This window comes from Athene noctua, chromosome 3, assembly GCF_965140245.1.
Source record: "Athene noctua chromosome 3, bAthNoc1.hap1.1, whole genome shotgun sequence".
Lineage (NCBI taxonomy): Eukaryota > Metazoa > Chordata > Aves > Strigiformes > Strigidae > Athene > Athene noctua.
In genome coordinates this window covers 577,469-584,994 of record NC_134039.1, presented here as the reverse complement: position 1 = coordinate 584,994, position 7,526 = coordinate 577,469, and positions in this window count along the sequence as shown.

Genomic DNA, 7,526 nt, shown 5'->3' with positions numbered 1-7,526 from the left:
TTCAACAGGGTCAAACAACTCAGACCTCTGATGAGCTTCCTCTTTAATATATATATATATTTATATATTAACCCTCAGATCAAAACATAATATCTCCATAAAAGTCCTTTTTTAGACATTGTTAAACCTAACTTTTTGTGAGGACTTTCCTTAAGTATTCATCCTGGGTTACTAAAGGTGGACATTCAGAGGAGATCTCATCAATCCCAGACTCAGTGCATGCCTGGAACAAAAAAAAAAAGTTACATGTATTTTTTACCTTAACAGGAGTTACTTGTAGAAAAAAATTAAATCTTAAAAAAGCAAAAATCTTTAGGCATTCAGTTAGTATAAGAATATAGCTAAAAAACTACTTCAGCCAAATAATGTTTCAAAGTCTGACAGGTTATTCAGAGTGATTAGAATGGGTCAGGATTGCAGCTCTTCTTCTGAAAGTTAGGAAGGAGAAGATAAGAAAGATATGGAGAAAAATAACTTCTTTGTTTGCTGAACCATCTACAGTGGTCTTTAGTATTTCAGACCAGTAAATGAAATTTGGAAGCTGATGCTGTGCAGTGAGTTTAGTAAATCCTTGCCAAAATTTCTGCTAACAACCCACGTGTTTGGACAGAATACCGCTGTACGACACTGGTGCCAAGCAGGACAAACTCCTCTCTGGAACAGGGCTGAAAGTAATTGTCCCGTGAGTCCAGAACCGCTGGCAGGTCCGTAACGTTCTCCGGGCTCTCAGCTACACGGGGATCCGGCGCGGCAGGGACCAGGAGAGGGCCGTGTCCCGGTTGTGGCCGCTGTTGGGAGAGCTGAGGGAGGCAAATGCCAGGGGGACCGGCTGCGCTCAGCTCTGGGGCCTCTCGCCCTGACTTACAGCCACACGTTAGGCAAACCAGGGTTGGGTTTAGTTAATCCTGACAGACAACCTGAGAGTGTGTGTCAGCTTGTGCTCCCCGGAGCCGTGCCAGGGCACGGACTCCACGGTCAGGACGGGGCGCTCGGGGACTCCTGTACCAAACACAGACTCTGTGGGGTTGAAAGTGAATAATCTGGCCTTGGAAGTGTACAGTGAAATGCTTCTGGATATGTAGGGGTTTCATACATGGTATGTTGAGAAAATGAGTCAGGTTGGAGTGTTTGCAGAAATGCCCTTGGCGGTGTACATTTCTAATGAAGCAAGGGATGACAAGTGGTCTCTAGGACAGTCTGATTTCAGCTGCTTTGTACAGCAGCACAGAATTTTTATATCAGCTCTAAAAGTTAAAAATGCTTTGACTTTCTTACTAAATTTATAGTTACAGAAATCAGCAGTTAGCAAATAGAGGGTGAGCTCAGCTCGTCATTTGTTAACGTGGGTGTAGGAGATCTTCACTGTCAGAAGTCAGAAAGCACATCGGTGCTGTACCCTGGCAGTACAGCGACACGGAATGTCTTCTGTGGAGAAGACCTAGACACGTTTGGGAATCAAAAGCCATGCAAGGAGAAAGATGGCTGCCTGTAAGAAAACTGGCTTTGTGAAATGAATCAATACATCGCAGAATATAAAAATTGGGCTTTTACCCTAAACATGAAATATTGCATTTAAACATATTCAATAAATACAGCCCTGCATCCGCTCTTACGGAATGGCACCTTGTGTGCGGGATAGGTGTTCCCCGGGAGGGCTGGAGAGTGGCTGTGACTGCCCAGTTCCACAACACAGACTGAGCTTTTGATTTCCAACTGGCAAACGCCCGTCTGCTTAAAAGCTGCACCTGTAGCACTTAACGTTTTATAAGCCTCCCCTCCCGCTCTAAAGACTGCACTTACTGCGGGTGAGGGGGTGGTGAATCATCCCTCCCTAATCCCTCCCTGTCCCCCCAGATGGCCGCGCAGGGGCCGCAGCAGTCACCAGCGGCTCCTCAGGGCCCCGGCGCTGCGCTGGCCGCTGGCTCGCGGTGGCCGCTGGCTCGCGGTGGCCGTGGGCAGGTGCCCCCGTGTGCCGTTGCAGCGCGGGCAGCACCGGGTCGGGTGTGCAGTAACAGGCTGCCACCTGCACCCGCCTGAACAGCAGCAGTGACTCTGCCTCCAGATTCAGCTCACCAAAACTGGATTTCAAGCCGCTGAAGTCTTCTTTCAGCCCATTTTTTTTTGCCCTGTCTTCCTTCCTCCAGCATACATTAGATTTTTACCTAAAGACCAACTTTTCAAAATAAATTGATTTCCTCATTGTGCCTCCCCCATACAATAAAGTTAAATCACAGTGTGTAATAACTACAGATTTAGACTGACCTTGCCTACGCATCAGCTTCATACTAGGGTTAAGCCTACTTAAAAGTGAGTAAGCTTACTTAAAACGAGCTTACCTAGTAAACTAGGCTCAGTTTAGTTTTAGTTTAGTTTTAGACTAGCTTAAAAAAGTACCGACTGGATGCAGAGTTTTCAGAGAGCCTGCATGGGGCGTGCTCAGCTGGGTTTGGAAGAGCACAGCTCAGGTGGGTTTGGAAGAGCACAGCTCAGGTGGGTTTGGAAGAGCACAGCTCAGCTGGGTCTGGAAGAGCACAGCTCAGCTGGGTCTGGAAGAGCACAGCTCAGCTGGGTTTGGGAGAGCACAGCTCAGGTGGGTTTGGAAGAGCACAGCTCAGCTGGGTCTGGAAGAGCACAGCTCAGCTGGGTCTGGAAGAGCACAGCTCAGCTGGGTTTGGAAGAGCACAGCTCAGGTGGGTTTGGGAGAGCACAGCTCAGCTGGGTCTGGAAGAGCACAGCTCAGGTGGGTCTGGAAGAGCACAGCTCAGCTGGGTCTGGAAGAGCACAGCTCAGGTGGGTTTGGAAGAGCACAGCTCAGCTGGGTCTGGAAGAGCACAGCTCAGCTGGGTTTGGAAGAGCACAGCTCAGGTGGGTTTGGGAGAGCACAGCTCAGCTGGGTCTGGAAGAGCACAGCTCAGGTGGGTCTGGAAGAGCACAGCTCAGGTGGGTTTGGAAGAGCACAGCTCAGCTGGGTTTGGAAGAGCACAGCTCAGCTGGGTCTGGAAGAGCACAGCTGGCCACAGCGCTGCCTGTGACTGGAGCGCAGGGGTGATGCCCCGAGAAATGTCTGGGGGGGGGTTAAACCTTCAAAGAGGAGAGGCAGCCCCGGCCCATGCCCCTCTGCAAGGGCCCAGCAGAGTTGAGTTCCTCAGGTCGGTTTTACCTGTGAACAACCCAGTTTTAATCTCACGGATAGCGAGTTACCCACCTCAGGGGCAGAAGCAGCGCTCTGACTGCCACGGGCGCTGCTGACGCTGGCAGCGCCCGGGTCTGGGCTCTGAACACCTTTGAGCGCTCTCAGAAAGGCAGCTGGAGCGAAATCTGCCACAACTGCATCCAGGGGCAAATTTCTCAGCCAGCTCAGGGGTCTGGATTTTCCCTTTTCTAACGATGGCAATGAGCAACACACGCAGTTACTTGTACCTGTGGCACGAGTTCCAGTAGTTGCATTTTTGTCGTAGTTTAAACCGACTGATTGACAGGAATGGTGGTAACTGGAGAGGCTGTACAGACCCTCAGTACTTTGAGACTTTAATGAAATAATTTTCTAGGATGAGAGACTGTTGTAAGCACTTGGGGGGGGAGAAAAAAAAAAGACTTTTGTCTCCCATAAGAATTTATGGAAGAAGGGAAATTTCTGTAAGGTAATATGAACTTATTCCTCAGAGTGAGACTTGGATTCAGAGAGAAGTCTCATGTTTTATCATAACATTTTTCATCTGAATGGAAAGAGACTGGGAAATAAACAATGTCAAAAAACCTGTTATCTAAGTATCTGAATATATACAATTCCAGTTTGTTACTTCATTTATTTATTCTGTTTTGTCACTAAGCTTTTAATCTATAAAATTAATATGTAATATACAAGAATAAAATGTACAGAAGTACCTTTAGATGTAATAATTTAAACCATCTGTATTCAGAAAGCGGAGATAACAAGTTTAAAGATATACAAACGATTGCAATTCCATTTTAGCTGAATTTCTCAATATCTAGAAAAGTGGCTTTGCTTAATTAAACTTTAATGATTGTGAAAATACCTTTTTTTAGAGTTTCTTTTTGTTACTTTTTTAATTAAAATTATTTTGTAAATATTGTTTTCTATGTTTTATACCTTAGGCCATTGATTTGCATTGACAGCAGCAGACACTCAACACGGTGATTACAAAGGTACTTTAGGAGGCTGGGGTGGATGTGGTCAGTATTTGTCCTCCTAGGTTACTGCTCCTGTTACTTCTGCAGTCTCACTGGCATCATAGGGAGAGTTTTCTGGGGCAATTTAATGTGCTAATTTTCATAGGATTGCCTATCACGTGTCATTCTGAAGTGCTCACCGTTTTCATACCATACGAAGCACATGTATTCTAAAGTTAGTGCTAGTTTTTCTGTGGTTAAGAAACAACACAAACCTCAGAAATAAAAGGGAATTCAAAAGGTTACACCCAAATATAGTATAAAGACAGGGAAAGGTGTGGTATCTGTGCTCCTAGGTGGCACTGGAAGGGATAAAACCTCATACTGGATCGGATCATAGAGCCTTTAGTATGCAAAACTGCCACTGAGGTCAGTGGTAGCTTCACCTCCAGAGAGCTCGCTACGATCACATCCATCATCTGTGAGGAGGAATTCCTGGTAGACTGGATTTCAGGGGAAATTACCTGGAGTGTAATACTGGTTTCTGTACCAATTTGCTCCGTGTAAATCACTGGGCAAGAGTGGCATTTTGAACTGAACCCTTGTAGATGCTGCTGGGACTTCTAAGCTTTATTACCGATGTAAATTATGTACAAACAGCTATTTCCATATGAAATGTACCATGATAGTTTAGAGCAAAGATAGTGAATAACTGTACAAAATTTGATACTTAGAAAATAAGTCTAAGTCTTAGAAAAAGTCTAAGCTTTACCAATATTTTAACAATACTGTCAGTTTTGTAGTAGAAAATGTTGTTGTAAATGTACCTTATAAGAAAATACATTTCCTTTTGCCTCTGTATATTAATGGCTTTGATTTCTATGTCAGAGCTCAAAATGAAGCATGTAATAAAACTTTTGTTAAAATCACTTTCATAATAAACATAAAATGGAATGGATACCCCTGTCTGCTCTTTATTTGTGTCCATGGAAAAGGCTCCATGCACCGGTGTGATGTAGACAGGAATCAGAAGAGAACTTCTCACTGTTTGATAGCACTTAGATATTTCGGTCTAAGTTTCATCTTCAGGCAACAGGGAGCTTTTTCTTTCTCATCGAACAACTGGAATTTGTGAGTGCTGGGGCATGAGTTCGATTCCTTCCAAAGAGACTTCAAGGGGAGTTTTTCAGAGCAAGAAGAAATCCTGGCTGGAGCAAAGCAGCACGTCACCAGCATCCCTCCAGGCCTTCAGCCCTTTCTTCCAATAACTGGGGTTACAGTGGCTCGCCCAGGCGGGTGCCCTCGCACAGCCCCTGCGAGCAGCAGCGGCGGGGAAGGAGGAAGGAAGGGGAAGGAAGGAAGAGGAAAGAAGGGGAAGGAAGAGGAAGGCAGCTCTCCTCACCGTTCCCACCACAAGCTGCCACAAAGACCGGCGGCGTCCAGACTCGCCTGCTGCTCGTCCCACCAGGCCCCACGACCCAAGGGTGCAGAGGCCCCGGGCAGCCCGGAGCCGCAGAGAGCCGGCCCCGCCACGGCTGCCCGAAGGCAGGCAGCAGCGCCGGGCAAGCACTCGGGGACACGGAGTGTGTAAATCCCGGGTCACAGCAGGGTCACGCTCCCCTTGCCTCTGGACAGGGCATGATTGCTGTGGCTCTACCCAGCAAAGCAGTGAAAATACATCCCACTCTTATTACTTGGTTTGTCTGCGGAAAAAAGATTGACCTCTTTTCTTTGGGTAATTGGAAAGTTTGACTTCACTATCAATTACTTATTGTGTATTTTCTGTGAACTTCCTCAGTTTTATAAAGTCATCTGGCAAAAAAGACGTAAACAAACAACCAGTTCAAATAAGCAGCAGTACACACTCCCGGCTGGAGACAACATTTTGTGTAGTGAACAAAATCTGTACAAAAAAGCAAGTGGTGTAAGGATGTGGCATGTGTAAGACACCACCATGTATCGAGTCTGTGGCACAGGCAGAAACAAGGGCTGTGTGTCATGGGGACCCTTTCCACAAGCAAGGTCCCATGAGGGCTGGGAACACCCCAGTCTCCACACTTCATAATAGGAGCGCAAGATCCCCACAGCAACCATCCTCGTTTTCCAAACCACAATATTAGCAAAAACACCCTCGAACTGAGAGTAGCGCAGTGGGAACCCTGTCAAGGAACACTGGAAATACAACTGGTCTTTGATCTGCCGCTGTCTAAGGGCGCGGGTCTCAGCGGCATCCCGGCAGAGCCTCTGTGCCGCGGGAGTGTGGGAACGCAGCGCGTGGCGGGGCAGACACGCTCTCGGGCAGGGAGGAGGATTTGCTGCGTTGGCTACACAGATACCCAGCCTCAGGCTGGGGCTAGATCCTCGCTCGGAGCGGCCGTGTGTAGTTACAGCACGTAGGCGTCAGTTTTAATCTCTTCCTCCTTTCTCTCTGCCTGAGCTCTTGCAGGTCTTTAGCCCCTCCTGAGAGCTGCGGTGATGTGCAGAGCGGCCCTGGGCGCAGGCCAGCGACTCCGGGCAGGGCAGCGAGCAAGCAGGGAGTTCTTCGACAGGGCGTTCGTCGACATTCTTCACCCACTGCACTCCATGAATTTGTGGCTTTCTTGACCAGCTGCTGACCTGAATTTCTACAACCTGCCTTCTAGAACCTCAACATAACTTTCCAGAACCTTAACCTGCCACAGCAGACAATCCACAGTGGGAGCGAGGAGAACCCCGCCGTGGGGGGAGCGAGGGGAAACCCTGCCATGGAGGAGAACCCCGCCGTGGAGGAGAACCCCGCCGTGGAGGAGAACCCCGCCACGGCAGTGGCTCTCAGCCAGCCCCGGCCTGCGCCCCGCAGCACCGGTGCCAGACGTCTCGCTTCGCTCTTGCGGCATCAGAATCGCACCCGAGTTGCGACCAAAGCTGCCAGTAACACTGAGGGACCCTCGGGTTAAACTGCCTGAGGCTGTTCCCTACAGAAATCTGGGAAGAAATGGATTTTCTCAGAAATGTCTTCTAAGCAACACTCCTACAGGCACCTCCCTCTTACACCAACAGGTACCCAAGAGAGGCCTGGTGTTAAAATTCACTTGTCACAGTTTTTAAAAAGCTTTACTTATAAAAAACCGACGATCTCACTGTGCGTGGTGCCAGTTTCTCCCCTGCACACACCACTCGGAGCGATTCCGTGGCTGCGGCCAGCAGCTCGCCCCTCACACCCGGCTCCGGCCGGGGGTCGCAAAACACCGGGAAACGAGAAAAAAACCCCAACGCGCCGCGGGCAGCCGCGGCCCCGAGCGCGGTGGTTAGTCCAGCCCCAGGGCGGGGCAGCGCCAGCAGGGCCCCGCTGACCCCCCGGCCGCGCTCCCGCCCTTTCCCTCGGCCCTGCCTCGCGCCCGCCCTGCGGGGAGGCC